Source organism: Podarcis tiliguerta, assembly GCF_965153285.1.
Source record: "Podarcis tiliguerta genome assembly, chromosome: 10".
NCBI lineage: Eukaryota > Metazoa > Chordata > Lepidosauria > Squamata > Lacertidae > Podarcis > Podarcis tiliguerta.
The window spans coordinates 7,654,745-7,672,693 of NC_139543.1; the positions used below are offsets into that span (position 1 = coordinate 7,654,745).

Here is a 17,949-nt window from a genome sequence, read left to right on the forward strand (position 1 = left end):
AGGAGGAGGAGAACAACAACCTCGCGGCGCGACAATCACCAACCGCCCCGAGACGGCAGTCGCCATTTCGTATTACAACAGGCGGAACCCCGGGCGAGCAGCCCCACCAAGCGTCCTAGAAAAGGAGAGAGAAATAGATACACATCGGGATTAGACAAGGGGGGGGGGTGAAGAAAATAATAATAAAAAACAATAAGCACATCCACACACTCCACCATGGTCACAAGACATTTAATCGCCCTCCCTTTCTCACCCCTCTGCATACTCCCCATGGCAGCCGCCTTCTGTGGGGTCCAGTCGGGCAGCCAGACAAGTGCCATTGCCACCTCAGCTGCTTCTTCCTCCTAGCGGGAGCGAGCTCCTCTTATCTAAGCCTGTTCCTAACTCCCTCCTCCTGCCACTCGATGGTCTCGGCTCCATCAAGGCAGGGCAAGAGCTGCCAGCCCAGCTTTTATCTGGTGCCCCGAGCTTGCGCACTGAAGGAGGCTCACTCAGCCCCTGGTGGGCGTCGAGCGAAAACCCCAGCCTGCCTGCCTGCCTGCCTTCCCCTCCCTCGCTCGCTCGGCTCCCGCCGGAGGGGCTGCGAGCAGGCGGGCCGGGAAGCGGGCTCCGTGCGCAGGCAGAAGTCGAAGCCGGCGGGGAAGGAAGGCGCTCGGCCTTGACGGGGAGGCCGCGAGCAAAATGGGGGACTGGGACGCGCGGCTACGAGTTGCCCTCTGAGCCGGGACAGGTGTCCCGAGATTTCCAGAGAAGGGCCATTTCCTCCGCTGCAGTAACCGTTTTGAGGAAGCGGATCCGACCCTTCGCTCGCACCTGTCCGAGGGTGAAAAGGAGAAAAAGAATCCCTCCGATGAAAGGCTCGTGCTGGCGGACGCCACGAGTCGCAGCTGCCGGAGACGAGCCGCCGAGCTGCAACCCTGAGCCCTTGGCCTAGAAAACAAACGCAGTCGAGCGCGGCTTCCTCCCTGGGCGCCCAAACGCTAAAGGGACCCGTTTCTGCCAGCTGCTGAAAAGGACTAGTTTTCACGTCTGAAGTCCAATGCACGGCTTATACGCGTGCACAAACCCAGAGCCATCCCAGTGGTCCCGAGATGACACTTTGCACGTTGCTCACCGAGGCCCCAGTTTGTTTTGTAGATCCTGAACGTGAACTCTTAAAACATACATAGACGGTCGGGGCTGCGACCCGTCAGTCTTCCTTAGGAAATCCTTAAGGCAGTCACTCGCTTCGGGCAACTTCCCTCACCGCCTGTCACAGCTGAAAGCCTTGCCTGGCCGCCCTGAATACGAACCCAAACGTCTCCCCCTGCCCCCGTCCCACCCGGCGCTTCCCCGAGCCTCCTTTCCTCCGTGCGCGCTGCCCCTATTCGCGCTCCCGTCGCCTGGCTTTATTAAGGAAACACACACACATTGCAAAAACGGGCCCGGCGAGGGTGGGTGTCGGGCGGGGGGCGTCTTGCGCTGCCGGGCACCAACGGAACTCCAGCCCACAAGCAAAATGGCGGCTGTTTGGCTTCGCCCTGGTAACCCTGCCCCTGCCAGGCGGGACGGGTGAACCCCGTGCAGCGGGAGAAGGGGGGGGGGGGTGAGGCGACGCCATTTTCCCAGAGAGAGAGAGAGGCAGTGACATAGGAGGGAGCGTAGGCGGCTGCGAGGAGGGAGACGGGAGCAGGAGCAGCGGCGGCCGCGGCAGCAGCAGCAGTGGCAGTTAGGGGGTTTGTGCAGAGGTCCTGAGGCGAAGGCGCTTCTCCCTCGGCCGCCGCGGGACTCCGGTGCAGCCCAGCCGCCTTCCTCGGGGTTCCCTGCTGCCAGTGAGCCGCCTCTCCCCACCCCCAGCTCCCCACAGGCGGCTGAGGGGCTCCGTCCTGCCCAGGCGAGGGACATCCGCAGTGGGACTGTTGCATTGTTTTGGTTGGGGTAAGAGAGGGGCTCGGTTAAGGGGGTGCTGCTTGCCTGGCCTGTGACCATTACAGGTGAGTCTGCCATTATTATCCTTATTTATTGTGGTTGTCATGCCCCGTGATGGGAGCCTGAGGGGGAAAGGCGGCCGGGGGGGGGGGGGGGAGAGACACCTTTCAAAAAGAAAGGCTAAAAAGTGGCGGCGCATCTCGTTTCTTCTGGGGGTGTGTGTGTATATATCTATATATACGCGTGTATTATATTCATTCTGGATTGTGGCTCTTCTTTTTACTCCGTAGGCTCACCTCGCTCCGGTGGTGGGGGTGGACTGGCTTAAAAGGGAGAGGGAGTCGCTCTATCTTGCGAATATGGCGCGTTATTGTAACTGGCGGAGCTGATGGGTGGTGTGTGTGTGTGTGTGTTTGGGGTGGGGGCCCCCGCTATGCCAGCCTCCTGCTAGAAATAAACCTCCCAGGGGTCGCTTAATGCGATGAAAGCGTGCTTTTTTTTTTTGCTTGTGTTGTCTCTCGCTTTAAAGAACAGGCGCGGGTTTTTTTTGGCAAATATTTATTGGGAACCGAGGTTCCCGTAAGACGAATTCGGGCGCTATGTCCTTGTTCAACCCCCCCGCACCGCCCGCCCCGGCCACTGTTATTTGTTGTGTTTTGTGGTTACTGATAGGGCTCATTACGGGCCTAATCTTCCTTTCCACACACACAGACACACATATATACATATACACCTCTCTCATTATATCTTCCATCTTCTCGTTTCCCCGATCCGTGTATATAGTAGTAGGCGAACGGCGAACAGTTCCGAAGACTTTGAGGAGCAATTTAAAAGGGGGTGGGGTGGCAGGTGGGGGGTTTACCCCGGGGTCCCCCTTTTCAAAAAACTGGTTGCATAAGGTTATATTTGCCCTCATCTTTGTGTTACCTTCCGTGCCTCCTGGCCAGGGCTGGCGTACCGGGAACGACACATAGGGAACCTCTTTCTTGAAAGGAGTTGGTGGCATAGACCCTAGTGCTGCAGACATGGGGGAGGAGAAACAAACGGTCCACTGTGTAGTACTAAATAGGGTAGAAGAAACATACTGTAATATAGTCCAATTAGAAAGGTCCCGTCCTTCTCAGCACTCAATCATCGAGGAATGCGCGGTGATTAAAAGCCTAGTTAGTGGTTTTCAAACGATGTAGTAGACAACTCTCCGAAATGCTACTCTTATAGTAAACCAGATGAATTTAGGGCTGTTTTCCTCCTCCGTATATTTAGATTACCTTTAAAGAGATTAATAGTGGAACACTTTCCCCCCCCGTTTAAAAGCATAACTAAAAGAAATCAAAGCAACGCCGGGAAACCTAGGTGACCTACAGAGGAGGTTTGATGACACACGCTATACTTTTAAAGTTACTTTCCATAAAAGTGGAGTAAAAACTGTAATTTCCCTCTTTTGTCCTTTAGAGATTCTAAAAATGGCGGCCTCAGGCTGATGTTGTGGTAATCTAATCAGCTCGGGTCCTCCACACCCCATGCAGTGCATTTGTCTGCAGCACATTTATAGGCTTAATATGCTTAAATGAAAAAAAGACTGCCGTCTTTAAGTCATGAACGAAACGTATCTCGTCTTTGCTACGATTAAAATGCTGGGTTCCAGCTGATTAATTTTATTGGTTATTTGTGTGAAAGGCACAAATCAACGAGACCAGTCTTCCTAGGGGAGGGGATTGATGACGGACTGGTGTAGCTGCTGTGGTCTATGTGTGTATGTTTGAAGTGAGTTCATATGCATGCCATATTAATCTTTTTACTTTTGTTTTTAAAATGGTGGACAAGTTCCTCTTGGCCTCTTAATCTAGATTTGTGCTGTAATGTCTAATGCTGGCATGCAACCAGCATTACAATGAGAACATGAAAATAATTTTTATCATGGCACTTCATTTGAGATTGTGATAGCACTATCAAGCCAAATAATTTCTAATCTATTAATAATCTGTTGCTGCAGGACAGATTTTTCCTGTGTTTCTCCCTCCCCCAAGGAATTATACAGACAGATTTAAAACTCCCCCTTCTTCGAGGGGTGGGTGTGTTAAAGGTTACATGTCTTTAAATGTGACTTTTCTACATGATTTTTTTGTTACACATTACATGTGAAATGCATATTTCACTGTGAAAAGGGATTGTTTGTAAGGTGCTAATTGCCACTGACAAATGAATAGTGATGATGCATTTAAAATACAGTAACTATTGTGCTGTTAAGCCTTCTCCTTTATCCTCCCTCCTCCCCTGCCCCCCTTCCGGGTCTGTTGAATACAGTTGAGAGCAACATGCTTATCTAAAAGTATACGAAAGTTTCACTTAATTATATTTTTAATATTTTTGCAGTTAGAATGACTTGAGGGTCAAGTTGCAACTTTAATGTGGTTGTGTAACCTTCTGCAAAATATTATTTAGCAGTGGATTTTCCCTTCAACCCTGGCAACATTAATTTACATATATTAACTTGACTGTCTTGCATAGTTAATAACCTGCTTCTTATACGTGTAAATGGGGACAAGGTATGCATTACAGGGCTATTCATGTATGCCTTCAGTATGTTGTGAGGCCAAGAACATGTTAGTTTACACATGGTTTAATGTATGGGACTACAATCCTTTATCCATTTAGCAGGGAGTAAACACCATTGAACTTAATGGGACTTGCAGCTGAGTAAATGTGCATAGGCATATCTAGTCAAAACGATTGTCACTTTAATGATTTTAATATTTTTCATACTGTATATACAGCCTTGTAAACCTGGAAAAAGTTGATCCTTGATTATAAACAATTTTGCTTAGGTGTTCATCTTCTCATTTGAATTATAAATTGAATTTTGTGTGCTGAAAAATCAAGGGTGGCATCTAACTGAGTTAGAGTAGAACTTAAATCCATTGATTTAAATGGGTATACTCTGACTATAGAATAGTTAGTTGGGTGCCATCCAGATGGTTTGCTTTTATTTACTACTTATGATGTCAGTATTTGGTTTCTCCAAAATGGGATCCCAAGAAAACAGAATATTATGTTAATTCAAAACCCACCATTAAAAGAGAATTGAAGCCATTTTAAGGCCTTTGTTCTATGTTGTCTGTAATGTGGAACTGCTAGTAATGTTGCATTCCACTAGTGGGTTCTGAACTGTACATATCCTTATTCTAAGTTTTATTTTGTTCATTGAGATTTTTAAAGAAGGCTCACCTGGTTTAGTGGAGCCACAGTTCCTGGCTGTCACTTACTGGGGAGGGGCAAAGCAGTGAGCAGATTGCCATGGTGCACTGGCAGAGCCAACTCAGTGCTTCCACTAGTGTTTGATTCAGGATCTCTTTGCCCCTCTCCCTCCCAGCAAGCAGCAGTGACATATCTTTTGGGAAGCAGCATTGCAGCTCTACCTCAACAAGAAAGGCAGTTCTGCACCCAGCAGAATTTAGGGTTGCAGCCTAAATGATTTCGTACTGCAGATTCATTTGTTAGAATCCAAAAGTGAGCTTCAATGGGTCACAAATCTGGGACACAACTCGTATATTTCATCCAGTGAACCATAGTGTACCTTTTGGTCCGCTGAGAGTCACAGTAATAGGACTTAAGAAAGTCTTACATGGCTTAAATTATTTTTTCCATATGTGGAAATCTTATGCATGTTTATTCAGATATAAGTCCAGTGGTGGGCAGCATAGTGGTGTGGCAGTGCTCACTTGACCTCCTGGCAGCAGAGTCACTTCTGCTTACCTGGAGGAAGAGCGGGAGGGATGATTTGGCTGGGAGGTCAGCGCTGTGCAGATGCACAGGTAGAAGAACCATGTTGGCTCTGCTGCCTTGTTTGCATCGTGCTGACTTCCCCACCACCTCACCTCTCCCACTCTTGCTTTTGGTAAGTAGCAAATCAGTGATCCAGAGGTCTGGTTATTTCATTTTTCAGGAATTACATTCTTCCTTTAAAAGTGCAGCAAGGTCTTTGATCTGAGCTTCTGTTAAATAAACTTTGGTACCAGAAGTGAGATGAGCCTTGGTTGAATTCTGAAACTTCTTTTCAGAAAACTTCTTTTTGTAAATTGCTGAGTTATGGAGCACTATAAAATAGAATAAATAGAGCTAACCTAAAATTTGTTGGCATATTTTCTCTACAAGGAGGACAAATTCTTGTACAGCAGCTAAGTAAACATATGGGGCTCCATTCTTCTCATAGAAGGAGCTTCTAGTTTACAGAAGAAATCTTCTGTATGAGGATATCAGAAGCACTGAATCCAACATATGACTATAAGAGGTCCACTGCATGCTGTTCGTCTCAAGCCTTTGACCAAGACAATGTCTCAAATAAAAATTCAATGTAATTTGTAGTACAGTTGATCCAAAATAAGATGGTTTATTATTTCTGATAAGAATTAAAATATTCTCTGAACTACACTGAGTGACATCCATTTGTGTCAGCCTGCTTGTGCCAACAGGGCTCCCCCTACCTGTCTCCACTGTTGCTTCCTGAGAGCCCCCCAAATCTGCTCTAGGGGATTGGAGGATTCTCTGAAACAAACTGGGGTGTGGTTGGGTTGCAGCGGTGAGGAGAGGAAGGGGAAGTTCTGTTGCTTTTGCTGGCACAGCTGGACATCGTCTCCTGAGTCTGTAGCTCAAATTTTCATTAGTCTGTGATGTAATGGAAGCCTTCCCACACCCCGTGCTTTGTAACCTGTAAAAAAATACAATTGTATTTTATCTCTTTAAAAGAGTGAATATTCAGATTTTTGTTTTACTTAATTTTAAAAATGCCTGGCACCATCTTTATCTGTTTTTAGATGGCAGACAAACCCCCTCCCATGAGCTTTTGGACCTTAAGTTGAAGAGTTTGAAGTGGTTCTCATCTCTTAGTGGGGCTGGTTCTGTGAAGCCATTGTATTGTAGGTTTTTTTTTTTTGGTTTGTCATCACTCTTTTTAGTGTTTATACTTTATTGTAAGTCACTTTGGGTCTCTTTTGTGAGTAAAGCAACTAATTAATATAAAAAATAATAGAATTAATCTTGTGTACATGTTTTGTATCAGGGCTTAACATCTAATAAGGTTCAAAGCTTGTGGCTCAAATTTTTTTTGGTGAAGTTTCCAAATCATATCCTGAAATATTATCTTAAAAGGAGCAGCACCCTCTGCATCTTGGACTGAAGGTGGGGAAAGTAGTGGTGCTTTCTTGTCACTTATTTAAATGGTGCAGTGCATTTCCTTTTCATTTGAATTGCAATGTAATAATGGAAAGCTTTAGCAGGAATGCAGTGAACCTGACACTAAGCCAAAGATTAGCCTCAAATGCACATTTGGAACTCCAATTTAATTTAGGCCGTGATATACAGAAGAATATATTTTGATTCACCAGTTACAATTCCAACATTTTCAGATTTCTTTGTTGTTGTTTTTCTTATTTATTACATTTACAGTATATGCAACCTTTCCCTCCAAGAAGCTCAAGGTGACAGACATGTGTCTTCCCTCCTCATTTTATCCTAACAACCCCCCCATGAGGTAGGTTAGACTGAGAGGCAGTGAGTGGCCTAATGTCGTCCAGTAAGCTTCATGGCTGAGTGAAACCAGACATTCTATAATCTTCGAAATATGCCTTATTTGACACTGAAAAGAAACCACCTATCCTTCTACTGTTTATTGAATTTAAATATAAGGAGAAGTTGGTTATTGGGGGGGGGGTGTTGCATGCATGCTTTATATAGTTGAAAGTAATAAACTGCATTATTTTTGTGGGATGATTTCAGCTTTCTCAGGAGTAGAATTCTATTACTGGAATACTCGCACTGGAGGAAGAGAGGCAATATTTACTAATTCCTCCTTCCTGCAGTTCTCCTTGACCCCTGAAAAGCTGCTCTAAAAGTTTGATGATTCTCCCCCTTCCCTCTTTCCAGCAGGAAATCCCTTTGATTTCAGTCCTGTCTGTGAATGGAAGGAACACTGAATCCAATCTGATGGCTTTTTAATGTTTTAAACTACAATAATAGAATACCATTTTTCAGCATCACCTCCTTTGCAGTGCATTGATGCAAGACTATAGGAGCGCAGCCTTCTGGGCAGTGTTAGAAACTCAGATACATAAGCTAATTGCTAAATGGCACCTTAAACCCAGGTTATGATTACCACAGTTGAATGTCTAGGCACCCCCCGGAGGGAGATTTATTATTATTATTATTATTATTATTATTATTATTATTATTATTATTATTGATTTCATTTCTATACCACTTTATATTTTAAATTAAAAAATCCCAAAGTGGTTTACAGCACATTAAAACATCAAATCAAACAATCCAGAATACAAATTCAAGCTTCAGGGGAAATATTTCAGATCCTTCTCCAAGTGACATTTTGTTTTCCACATATTTATTTACCGACTTAATGTATATAGCTGCCCCATAGTACTGTAGGAAGCCAGTGTGGTTAGAGTGTCAGACTAGGATCTGGGAGAATCCCCACTCTGTCATGAAGCTTACTGGGTGACCTTGGACCTGTCACAGCCGTGTAACCTACCTCATAGGGTCATTGTAGGGATTAACTGGGGGGACGGGACCATGTACTCCTTGGAGAAAAATGTGGGTTATAAATGTGATAAATAAGCTCTTCTGCTTACCAGTTTAAGAAAGCTGGAGAGCCAGCCAGATGGAGATGTCAGTCACCAACCTGCCATCCAGAGATCTCCAAGTGGTCGCAATTGGACCTGCGCCAGTAGCAAAATGCGCCTGGCTAATTTCTAACACTGCTTCTGGAGTAGTGCATATTTTTTAAATAAAGAGAAAAATATCTTCTCATCATGTTATTTCCGATGAAATAACCGTTAGTAGCCACCCACCACAGTCAAGTTGCAGCACATATATTCCTTTCAATGTAGCATTCTGTTTCAGTGGTTAAAGAAAAGGCAGCAACCTTCCTTAGAGACCACAGACTAGAATGCTTATGGCAACTGATCATAGAACCATTTTCTCATATGTTTTGGGAGAAGGTTTAATTGTTGTTGTTTATTCTACCCAGTTCAGGAGTAAAAACTAGGAAAAATATCTAAGATTGCAATCTTAACTACACTTACTAGGGAGTAAGCTCAATTGAACACAGTGGAGCTTACTTCTGGATAAACACAGATAGGCTTGTGCTATAGTTTCTGCTGTCTTTTGAGAAGGTACTAATTTTGTCAGGGCCTGTACAGGACATTTTGCTGCTTGAGGCAGAGCAGCAACCCCTCCCCTCAAAAAAAAATATGGTGCATAATATCCAAGGTCAAACAAGTTATTCTGGCAGTAAAAATACAGCAATAATAAAATAGTTTTAAAAGTTGCTGCCCTTTCAAAACAGCCCAGATCAGCAGCCTAAGCATTGCTAACTCTTAGAAACATTAAGTTCATTTCATTGTTATCCCATCCTTCCATGGGGCAAAGTGTGGCATTAACTTCCCCCATTATCCTCCGTAGGAGAGAGAATGAACAGAGATCCCAGATGTCCCTGATTTAGTCCACCAATCTGACCACTACACCACACTGCCTTTTTAATATCAGGACTTTATAACACAAAATTATTTCACTTGATATGAAATGACACAAGCTAATCCACATATAAAAAGTACAGTAGTACCTCCGGTTACATAACCCTCTGGTTACGTAAACTCCAGGATGCAAAAGCAGCAAACCCGGAAGTATTTGACCAGGTTTCGCCATGCATGCGCAGAAGCGGTCTACTGCCACACGCGCATGCGCAGAAGCGGTCCTCAGGTTGCGGAAACCTCGGGATCCGACCGGACCTCTGGAACAGATCCTGTCTGCAACCGGAGGTACCACTGGATTGGCTTTATTATTTTCCAATTAATCTGTTCCACTACCACCACACACCCTATCCTACATTTTCCTTACCTAATCACCACTTGATTCATGTTTGTCTTCCCTACCATAGCTAGAGAAGGGGGGGAATCCAGGACCACATTATTATATACTAGATTTACAGTATATCCCAACCTTCTTCCAGTGAACTAAAGTTGGTGTATATTATTTTCCCTCCCCTTCACCGATATATCTCCACAGCAACCCTCTAAAGTAGTTCTAGTTAGCCGTGTTGGTCTGCCGTAGTCGAAACAAAAACAAAAAATTCCTTCCAGTAGCACCTTGGAGACCAACTAAGTTTGTTATTGGTATGAGCTTTCGTGTGCATGCACGCTTCTTCAGATACCTCTAAAGTAGGTTAGGCTGAGTGATAACTTAAAAAAGAAGTAAGTGTCAAGTTCCAGACTGTATGGGAGGGACCCACAACTTAAAACGGGGACTTCAGTCTCACCTCCTCGTGCCCAGCAATGCACATGGTGTTAGGGAGAGCAGAGGTACTTCTGCTTCCTTGTGATGTATTGTTTTCTTCCTCCTCCTGCTGTTCCCGCTCTTCTACAAAACTGGCAGGAGGAGGAAAAGCAGAGCACAAGAAAGTGATGTGGATGGCAGAGTTCATGGGGTCCCAACCAGTCTGCCACTTGTAAAGCTGCCCCCTATTGTGCCACCTGAGTGGCTTGCTTCAATGTGCCTCATTATAGAATTGGCTCTAATTTTTGTACCATCACAGTACTTGGGATGCTAACAGAGTAAGAACCAAAAAGTTAAGTCTCTGTACTGAGGAACTTACAATTTGAAATTTTAGATTTGGGCTGCCAGGGGATGAAGATTGGAAAAGAGATTAATCAAAAGAATATGTGCCTAGTTAAGTTAGACTTCACTTTAGTGAGGAGTATACCCAGCAATAATTTCATGGAAAAATTGGTTTTCCCAATTAAAGCAGCTCCATACATTAATTATTCAGAATTTTAAAAGGTGGAATTATGAATGTATTTGTATCAGTACTTTCCATTGTGCAAGCAATACTTGGAAGTTGTAGATTTCCTGGCCTGGGCCTTGGTCACCTTAAATGCGGAGAGATTGACTGTTACAGTTCTTAGGAGTTTGTTTGCTTCCAAATCTCAAACTAGATTAGTCTTTGTTCCTGGATCTGAATTTCCAGGCCACAGGGGAGGCTTTAAAGAGGGTTCAAACTTCATTTTAAAAAATGGAAGCAGAATGATGCAGATTAAATTTATTTTGTGTTGCTCCCCTCCCACCTTAAAAATTACTGTTTCCAAAAAAAGGCACCTAAAAAAAGAAAAAATAGCAGGACTGGAATGGAGACTGCTACAAAGAATGGGCTGGGAGGAGGGGAAAGCCATAGATAAGTGAGTTAGGTAAAAGGGACAGGGAAGCCTTTCCCACTGGCCTCCAGTAGTTCTACATAGCTTGATATTCAGACTTAAAGATACAAACATGCATTCAGTGCATCTAATACCTGCTAACCATCTTCATCATCATCATCTTCTTCTTTTACTTCCAAATGAAAGTTAGAATTCTAAGGATGTCAAATTCTACCTTGCAAGGTAAGCAGATATGAGGTAGGCTATATACACCCTAAACTGGACTGCTCTGGCAGGTCCTCCGCCTTTCTGCTTTGAAAACAAATGCTTGTTATTTCTAAACTTAGACAGCTGTTACTGCTTTAAATACCCTGTGTTCTAGAAGTAGAATAGAGCTTAATTGTAGGGAGGTACTATAGGTGCTTTTACTATTTGGAAAAAGTGATTTTTCTTTGTATTTTGATTGCTCCGTGGAACCCACAGACTTGTGAAGGCCAGATAGAACTACATTTTTCAGAACGTCAGCAGACATATTCTAACTCTTTATAGGTTGACATAAAAAGCTGAGTAGGATATGCTGTAGAGTCCCATTACTTTAGTCAGAGTCATTGGCTCTTCTTGCAGTACATGCTAACAATTACAATATGCTTTTTAAAAAATAATAATTAAAGAATATGCCTGTTTCTTCTCCATCTCTCCACTTCCCTTCCTTGTTTCCTTTATTCTGTTGTAGAAAGGGGCTAGAGACTATGTAGGAGCCAACATTTTCTTTAGATAGAACTGTTGGCAAAGCACAATTCTATTCAGGTGCTCCAGGAGGGCATGCTGAGCATTGTCTATTACAGCCACTTTGAGCTAAGTAAAGATAGATATGGATATAGGTGTGGGAAATCGACTGAAGGAGCCAACCATCTGGCTTAAAATACTGGTCCAGGATCGTACTGTACACTACCAGAACACCTTGCAACGTAAGATGGGCTCTCCAGGTGTTGTTGAACTACACTTCCCATTATTTCTGGTCAGTGGGTGTGCTGATGAGGGCTGATGGGAGTTGGGAGACCAACAGCATCTGGAGTGCCATAGGTTCCTAACCCTTGACCTAAGGAAACTGCTGGCCTGAATTGCTGTACTAAAGCAACACTACTGCAGATTGCTAGATAACATTATTGCAGCTTCCAGCCCACCTGAGTCTTGCTGATATGAGGAGCCAGTAGATTCTTATCTGACCTCATAAAGCTGCTGACCTTGGTCTGATTCTTCAATTAGAGATTGTAGGCTGATTCTCTGCTGAAACACCTGCCTGCCTCTAGACTCCTAGCCCTAACAGTTGGCTATAGTGTGAACTTGAGATTTTAGTCTCTTATACCAAAACCACAACAGAAGTATCAAAAAAGCAAAGCAGAACAGAATTGTAGAACTGTTACCCTGAAATGTCGTCAAAGCAGCCTTAAGTCTGGCACTATATGAGGTAATAAAACAAATTTGCAAAATAAACAGGATTCCTGTTTAACAGATGTGAGAAATTGAGAATAAGACTATAAATAGATTACCCATGATCCATCATTTTAATATTTTTGAATTAATAATTAATATTTTGTGAAGGAAAAGGTTGAAAATAAAGTGTATACTTTTATGCAAATATTTTTATTTCATCATTTGAAGTTCTCAAAGGAAGATCAAGAACATCCAGTCGATGGATCCAGATCAGGATAAATGCTGAAGGTTCTGTAAATAAGTTGCACTCTGTTTCTAAAGCTTTTGTTCTTTACTGAGTGCAATCAAGTTCATTTATGTTGTGTAGGAGTCAATAGGTGAGATCCAACTAAACTACACATGGAGTAGATCTGTTTAAATCAATGGATTTTACTCGTTCATTTGTTTCAATGAGTCTGCATTGAGAATGGTGTAGTTGGATACCACCCAACAAGGGTTTCACATTCTCTCTTCATCAGCACAACTGTTCAATGAAGAGGATAAGATTGCATTTAAAGATAATATAATGGGATTTATACAGTTGCCCATAGTTCTCATTTTTGAATTCAGGGATTTCAGAATAGTGTGTTTTGTTTTAGGAAACTGTGTTGCTTTGGAAATTTATCCCTGGGTTAGCGATGGTGGACAAGCATCCCCAGATGAATGCTGCAGTTCATATTCACAGGGGAGTGCTCATGTGCCCTCTCCTGAAGCTTTCCTTGTTTGAAAACATGGTTTCACATGATATCCAAACTAGGAAGGGACTGTTGTTTAAGTGCTACTGCCAACCAGGATATTCCTTCCTGAAGACTTCACAGCCTAAATAGACAAGATACAAGGGGGTGGATTAGGTAGAATATAAGAAGAGTGGTAATTAAGAGAAGGGGAAAGGGTTAACCTGGAAGGTGAAAGCAGCTTGATAAAGAAGTCCTAATCTATTCCGCTCTCTATCCTCCATTTCCCTTTTCAAATTGCTGTGGAGAGTCTATGCATTCAGACATATAATCTTGACCATGGTTTATGTTATCAGGAATGACCTGAGGCATTCCTCTGGCTCATGTTCCTTCTCCTCTCCACATAAGGAGAGTTAAAGCATCTACATCATGCAACTTGGGGAACTATGATTTAACCAAAGTTAGTTTAAACAAAATTGAGCCTAAAACTGGTTTAAGATTCTTCTTGTGTTAACTAATTTAAGTTAAATCAAACCACAGTTGTCAAGAGATTGTACTGTTTTGCATTCAAGGGAAGAAGTTGGGGCAAGAGAGTGTGCAAGTTAAGATTCCTGCAGTTCATTCCAAATCACCTACACCAGACCAAACCATAGAGTTTGTATTCTTGCCGCATCCCACTTCACCATACAATTTCAGTTTAGTTGATATTTTCCTTTATTCCAACAGCACTTTGCTGTTACATCTGAGCCAGCAGTCCTTTGAGCGAGCCTTCTAAAGCATGATTGCAAACCATAGTTTGATTATTTTGGTTCTATTTTAGTTGAATAAACATCCAGTTACTTACTTTATGGGGACTCATTTAATAATCCCGTTTGAGGACTGTTAGTGCAGGAAAATAGTTATGTTGATATTGTATGCAACTTTCCTGTAAATAATGAAGACATCTGGGTTTGTCGGCCAAGGGTGGTTCTTCTGTTTGTTCATTCAACATATTGTAGCATTTTGCTGGGTGAAGCTTAATTCAGCAAAGGTCAAGCTGACTCACAAGTATGTCCTTTTGGGTTGGGATCTAGTGCTAAAAGTGAGCTTTTATAAAATACTTTCTGAGTATTCAGAACAATTAACATACACTATCTCAATAATCACAAATATTCTATAATGTAGGCAGCCATCACAGTTGGGGGCTTGGAAGATAGTAGTTTGCTGTAGGCCATCTTGTGAGTTTGTGCGTGAAGTAAGATCTAGGAACATCCCAGTTTGTAACTCAAACTCTTAGCCGTTGTACTATCTATACTAGCTAGTTCATAGATATATAGGTGCTATTAATGGAGTGAGCTCAATGTTAGATAGTTTTGGAAATACATTGAGGCTAAGTCAGAATAGGCTTGCATACCTGTACACTAGGACTGGGCAATATACTGGTTTGAAGTCCATATCATTTTATCTGTTTAATAAGTTTTGACCTGGCAATATGTCGCAAATCATGGTGGGTGTGCTACACAAAAATCACAATGCGGGGAAAACCGTGACGCCAGCCAGTGCCTCCTCAGACATCACAATATTTCTGTGATATATCACAATGTTGAAAAACAGATATTGTCCAGCCCTCCTGAATACTTGAAATACCATGTTTCAAGTGTGTTCTCCATTTTGAAGTTTGAACCTACATGCAGTGAATATAGCTTGAAATTTTGGTACATGAGACTTACCTTACTATCGTTATAGTCTGTTGGATTTCTGTGTCCAGTGTTAACCATAGCTTTTGAAATATCACAGCGATATGAACTCCTAAAGGTGTTAGGAGTAGAATTTCATGTTTATTTTTATGGCATACGAAGCTGTTGGTTGCTACATCTAGGACAGTGCCTACAGAAGATGTAATGAATATTGCATCTTCAGTATCTTCTTAGAGTAGAGGGCCATACCAGGTGGCACTGACTTGTGGAAAGCTGTCACTGGAGATTCATTTGTATACTACAACATCTTTCTTCTCCTGCAAATCTTCCTTTTGCACTTTTCCTTCTCTGAACTAGGAAGATGGATAGGATGTAAGACCTCATGCCAAAGTTATGTTTCTGGCATGGGATGAGGGAAAGATAGGAAGCAGAGATTATTGGACTTTTGACTAACAGTGGCTCTGCAGCCACTTATTGCCTCCAGATGGCATAACTTTTTCATATTTGATGCCTCTCTCCTTCCTTCCATATCCTGCACTGCCTGATACAAAGAGGCCTGTGTCTGCTGCCTTGGCTCATTGCCTCATACTACCTCTATAGTACTGGTCCATCAGCAAATTTAGTTCCACACCCATATTTTAGTATGGTGCTATGCTGTAAATATCGACATAATTCACTGTTTCCTTGTTAAAAGTTTTTGAGGTGACTGAATTAAGAGATTAAAACAATTATTGTTACTAATGTAGTTAAAGTGGACTAGTTTTAACTTTTAGAGCTGTTTGACGTTAACATCATGGTTATGAGATGCCTATTGCTTTCAGGTAATAAAGATGATTTACTACAGTTGGTTGAACAGCTTCATCCAGACAATAGTAATGAATGGATCAGCATCAAACTGGAAAGAGGTATCAAGTGGGATTCCACAGGGATCAGTTCTGAATGCAGTGCAGGTCGTCTCCATTAATGGCTTAGATGACTGAGTGGACCTCAACTCTTAGCAAATAGGTTGGAAATATTTTAGAATATTCTACAGTGGCCTTGATAAATTGGATAGCTTGCTAACAATAACATTTAGACTACACTTACATAAAAAATGTGTATGGGGTTTAATAATCGGGACTAACTGTTTTTCATGTTCCTGGGTTCATTTGATGTGGCTCAAAATTTGGTGTTCTAAAAGTCTTGGCAAGAAAAATTCAAACCCACCAGCTTTTTATTTTCCTCTGGTTAGAGGTTCTGATGAATGCAGCTAGCCTATTGGCAGGGCTTTGTTGTTTAAATTGAGTTCTGAAAAAATATTTGATGAATACTAAGAAAATTGTGTGTACTCTCACTAGTTCCCTGTCAAACTCCACTGTAAACACATTGGTACATGAAGGCAGGATTTTTCGAGGCCTGCAAGTCTGTGTTAACATAACTTGTTACATTTGATGTGTTAAACTTTAAGATCAGTATTAGTTTTAGCAACACTGGGATGACAGGATCTCTGTGAATGTAATGACATTTCTTAAGAAGCTGTATATATAAAGATTCTGTTTTAAGTGACATCACTCAGCTTACTTTAAATATATATATCTTGCCCATCCTGTGTCTCTCTTGTAGATCTGTCTTGCAGTTAGCAACAGTCTTTTTTTTAAGGATCTGTGAGGCTTTTGTATCCCCCACCACAAAAAAGTCAGTATCTTCCAGTTAGCTTTATTGGTTGTTAAAAGTAATTACAGCCAAACAAGATCCTAGCCATAATTACAGTACCCTTACATTTCATATTGTGCACCACAAAAGAAAGAAACAAACAAAAAAAGAACAGGTTTACATCTTTAGTGGAGTACTACAATTTTTTTAAAAAAGCAGGGAGCCATTTAAAACTTGAGCTTTAAAGCCAGAACAGTGTTGTAATAGATGCACGCTTCTGAAATAACTAGTGTCTCCTCCTCTTCAGATCAAGATTTTCTCTGCTTAGAAAACCAACCTTTTCTGCATTTTTTTCTGGCAGATGTGTCAGTTTCATTCCTGCTGAGGCAGTCAGAACAGATGGTAAGCAATGAAATAGTTCAGACACACAAGAGGTTTGCTTATCGAACCTATTCCATATATATTTTACAACTAGGGAAAGTTTCTAAGCTGGGAGATTGGGTACAGTGACTTAAAATTTGTAATTCCACACTTGTTTACAGCACCACTGGTTGAGCAATACCTTTCTCTGAGATTTGGTGAAATACTACTTGTGAATGGGTACCTTGCCTTACAAAAGGTTAAATTACAGAGGAGGAAAAGGTTACAGAAATAAAAACACTAGACCCAAATGATATTCAGCGTGCACAGGTTAATGTGGTACAGATCTAGCTACCTTACTGAAGAGAACTGTAACAGATATTGTCTCTTGTGGCTAAATTTTAAAAAAGGGAGAAAAACTATTTCAACAGCTCAAGTAGTATAGGTTTAGAAAAGGAGTGCTATACTTTGTGATTCAGGCAGCATTTGGCGGCAGTCGATGTACACAAGTTGTTTTCAGGCTCCTCCTAAAAACAGCTGGTTTGTTTTACACAGGAAACTGCCTGTGGCATGAATGTATATTAAATATAATGAAGTGAGCATGCGTGCATTCACACACACACACACACACACACACACACACACACACACAACGTAACTTTTTAATGTAAATAGTGAATCATGCACATACATATCCATCCTGTTGAGCTACAAATGATACTCCATGTAGAGCTAGAAATGCAGATTTTTAAGATCTTCAATAACATTTTCCATCCTTCATCAAATCATCAGCATTATTATAATACATTTAACTGAAATATAACTATCTCTGTTGATTCAAAACAGCATAAGAAACAGGAATTTGAATATGGTTTGAAGAGTTCTCTGTAGGGCTTCTCTAAGTGTCTTTTATATTGAAAAAAGTCTTTAGTGTGCCTGTATTGGGGTGGATAGCTTGACTTCAGTTAACCATTTAGACCAAGCGTCGGCAAGGTTTACCTTGCCTGGGCCGGTTCACTCCAGCGGAAATCC

At 42.2% G+C, this 17,949-nt stretch overlaps 1 protein-coding gene across 26 annotated transcripts in view; it reads left to right on the forward strand.

Annotated features, from left to right (window-relative positions):
- The first annotated feature begins 551 nt into the window (after positions 1–551).
- The window catches only part of KMT2E (lysine methyltransferase 2E (inactive)), a 59,977-nt gene continuing 42,579 nt past the window's right edge, over positions 552–17,949 (forward strand). For 7 of the 26 annotated variants that reach the window (XM_083399246.1, XM_083399271.1, XM_083399272.1 and 4 more), the window contains exon 1: positions 668–1,973. The gene's annotated coding sequence lies outside the window, so the exon portion shown is untranslated. Of the gene's footprint in view, positions 1,974–15,746; positions 15,931–16,864; positions 16,960–17,949 lie in introns of all 26 variants that reach the window. The other 19 variants (XM_083399261.1, XM_083399257.1, XM_083399249.1 and 16 more) reach the window with 11 other exon arrangements.